The sequence below is a fragment of the Miniopterus schreibersii genome (assembly GCF_964146895.1).
Source record: "Miniopterus schreibersii genome assembly, chromosome: 9".
Classification (NCBI taxonomy): domain Eukaryota; kingdom Metazoa; phylum Chordata; class Mammalia; order Chiroptera; family Miniopteridae; genus Miniopterus; species Miniopterus schreibersii.
The window spans coordinates 35,934,439-35,938,321 of NC_138118.1; the positions used below are offsets into that span (position 1 = coordinate 35,934,439).

A 3,883-nucleotide genomic window follows, 5' to 3' on the forward strand; every position below is an offset into this window, starting at 1 on the left:
CTCTGCACCAGACACAAGGAAGCAGGTTGACAGTGTCCTGACATGTTTAATGTAAATGGGATTAGTCCCAGAATCACCTGATTGTACTTCAATTTTTCTTTTTTTTTAAGATTTGTTATTTTTGAAAATTTTACAGATGTCCCATTTTTACACCCATTGACCCCTACACCCCATGTCCACCCCAACCCCAGGCCTTCCGCAGAACAATGTCTGTGTCCATGGGTTATGCTTATAAACATATAAGTTCTTTGATTAAACTCTCCCCACCCACACCCCCATCCCCACTTTCCCTCTCAGATCCTTCAGTCTGTTCCATGCTTCTATGTCTCTGGGTCCATTTTGTTTATCCATTAATTTTGTTTATTATATTCCACATATGAGTGAGATCATGCAGTACTTGTCTTCCTCTCACTGACTTATTTCACTTAGTATAATACTTTCTAGTTCCTTCCATGCTGTCCGAAGAATAAAAGATCCTTTTTTTTTTTACAGCTGCATAGTTTTCCATGGTGTAAACGTCCCACAGCTTTTTTATCCACTCATCTACTGATGGGTACTTGGGCTGTTTCCAGATCTTAGCTATTATAATTGTGCTGCTATAAACATAGGGGTGCATTAGTTCTTTGTGATTGGTGTTTTGGGTTCCTTAGGATATACTCCTAGAAGTAGGGTCACTGGGTCAAACGGCAGGTCAATTATTAATCTTTTGAGGAAACTCCATACTGTTTTCCATAGAGGCTGCACCAGTCTGCATTCCCACCAGCAGTATACTAGGGTGCCCTTTTCTCCACACCCTCCTCAGCACTTGTAGTTTGCTGACTTGTTGATGGTAGCCATTCTGACAGGTGTGAAGTGATACCTCATTGTGGTTTTAATTTGCATCTTTTTGATGATTAGTGACATTGAGCATTTTTTCATTTGTCACTTGGCCATCTGTATGTCCTCTTTGGAGAAGTGTATATTAAGCTCCTTAGCCCATTTTTTAAATGGATTGTTTGTCTTCCTTTTTTAAAGTTGTATGAGTTCCTTATATATTTTGGAAATTAACCCCTTATCAGATATGTCATTGGCAAATATAATCTCCCATACAGTGGGCTCCCTTTTTGTTTTCTTGATGGTTTCTTTAGCTGTGCAGAAGCTTTTTATTTTGATACAGTCCCATTTGTTTATTTTCTCCTTAGTTTCTCTTGCCCTAGACGTATCAGCAAACATACTGCTAAGAGAGATGACTGAGATTTTGCTACCTATATTTTTCTCTAGGATTTTGATGGTTTCATGACTTACATGTAAGTCTTTTATCCATTTTGAGTTTACTTTTGTGTATGGTGTAAGTTGGTGATCTAGTTTCAATTTTTTGCATGTACCTGTCCAGTTCTCCTAACACCATTTATTGAAGAGACTGTCTTTACTCCATTTTATGTTCTTGCCTCCTTTATCAAATATTAATTGACCATAATGGCATAGGTCAATTTCTAAGTTTTCTGTTCTGTTCCACTGATCTACATGTCTGTTCTTGTGCCAGTACCAGGATGTTTTGATTACAGTGGCTTTGTAGTATAACTTCATACCTGGGATTGTGATCCCTCCAACGTTGCTCTTCTTTCTCAAGATTGCCATGGCTATTTAGGGTGTTTTTTGGTTCCATATACATTTTTGAAGTGTTTGTTCTAGATCTGTGAAATATGCTGCAGATATTTTAATAGGGATTGCATTGAATTATAAACTACTTTGGGTATTATGGACATTTTAATGATGTTAAATCATCCAATCCATGAACATGCTATATTTTTCCATTTGTTTATATCTTCCTCTATTTCTTTTTTCGGTGTCCTGTAGTTTTCTGAGTACAGGTCTTTTACATCTTTGGTTAAGTTTATTCCTATGTATCTTATTTTTTTACTTGCAATGGTAAATGGGATTTTTAAATTTTTTTTTTTTTTTAGTTTCTCTTTCTGAGAGTTCATTATTAGTGTATAAAAATGCCATCGAATTCTGGGTGTTAATTTTGTCTCCTGCTACCTTGCTAAGTTCATTTGTTAAATCTAGTAGCTTTTTGGTGGAGTCTTTAGGATTCCCTAGCTACAATATCATGTCATCTGCAAATAATGGCAGTTTTACTTCCTCCTTTCCAATTTGGATGCCTTTTATGTGTTCCTTTTGTCTGATCACTATGGTTAAGATTTCCGGTACTATGTTGAATAATAGCGGTGAAAGTGGACACCCCTGTCTTGTTCCTGTTCTTTGGGGAAATGGTTTTAGTTTTTACCCACTGAGTATGATATTGGCTGTGGGTTTGTCATATATGGCTTTTATTATGTTGAGGCGTGATCTCTCTATTGCCACTTTGCTGAGAGTTTTTATCAAAAACGAGTGTTGGATTTTATCGAATGCTTTTTCATTTTTTCTTTTTTTTTAATGGGCTTAATTCACTTTATTTTTCTGGTATGAAATTATGTGGTGGCCAAAGCTGGAGCCTGGGACCTTTGCACAGAAACTCTGGTGTGGGCCTTTACAAGATGGTCAGTGAATTCCTGACAGTGAGACTTGGTGAAAACAGTCTCTTTCTAGAGATCTGGGGTGACATAGCTGTAGGTCTTAAAGATGGCATCAAAGGTGGCCTTGGCGAAGTTGCCCAGTGCAGCCCCTTGCCAAGGTATAGCAATCACTGATACAGACCATCAGCAGCAGCTTCTTGGGCGCAGGGGCCGAGGCAATGCCAGTGCCCCTGGGGGCGGGGATGAGGCGCACCAGTACAGGGCCACAGCAGACAGTCATCTTGCAAAGGATGGTGTGGGGCTTGCCAATCTTATTCCCCCAGTAGCCTCGATGCACAGGGACAATAGAGATCTTGGCCACGATGATGGCTCCACGGATAACAATGGCTACTTCCTTTGAGCACTTAACACCCAGACCAACATGCCCATTGTAGTCCCCAATGATGACAAATGCCTTAAACCGGGTCCTCTGGCAAGCCTGTGTCTGCTTTTGCATGGGCATAATCTTCAAAACCTCATCCTTGAGGGATGCCCCCAAGAAAAAGTCAATGATCTTGATGGGCAAGGAGAAGAGATAGATCTCCTCCAGGGACTTGATTTTCATGTCCTTGACCAGAAGGCCCAGCTTGGTGACAGGGATCCACTCCTTGTCCTCAGCCTTGCCTTCACGAGCTCAGCTGCCTTGGCTGGCCATGACTCCGGCCACGACCTCGGCCACGGATGCTGCTACCAATTCCTCCACAGAAGCCACCAGGGCCTCTGATTCCAGGGCCTCCAGGACCTCCTGGCCCTCCCGCAGCACCTGCCTCATCCGCCATTTGATGCTTCCTGGGGAAAGAAGCTGAATGCTTTTTCTGCATCTATTGATATGATTGTGTGATTTTTGTCTTTCAATTTGTTTATGTGATGTATCACATTTATTGATGTGCAAATATTGTACCAGCCTTGGATCCTTGGAATAAATCCTATTTGGTCATGGTGTATGATTGTCTTAATATATTGCTGGATCCTATTGGCTAATATTTTGTTGAGGATTTTAGCATCTATGTTCATCAGTGATATTGGCCTGTAATTCCCTTTCTTTTTAGTGTCCTTTATCTGGTTTTGGAGTTAGGCTAACACTGGACTCGTAAAAAGAATTTGGAAGTGGTCTTTCCTCTTGGATTTTTGGAAACAATTTGAGGAGGATAAGTGTTAATTCTTTTTTTAATGTTTGGTAAAATTCCCCTGTGAAGCCATCCAGGCCAGGGCTTCTGTGTGCTGAGAGCCCTTTGATTACGCTTCACCTTCATCAGCAGTTATTGGCCTATTCAGGTTTTCTTACTCCTCCTGATTGAGTTTTGAAGGGTTGTATTTTTCTAGGAATTTGTATATTTCATCCAGGTTGT

At 40.4% G+C, this 3,883-nt stretch overlaps 1 pseudogene across 1 annotated transcript; it reads right to left on the minus strand.

Moving 5' to 3' along the window:
• Positions 1-2,450: 2,450 nt before the first annotated feature.
• On the minus strand, positions 2,451-3,313 carry LOC308561849 (small ribosomal subunit protein uS5 pseudogene; annotated as a pseudogene). The gene has a single exon. The product of its transcript is annotated as a small ribosomal subunit protein uS5 pseudogene (transcript).
• Between the last annotated feature and the right edge of the window lie 570 nt (positions 3,314-3,883).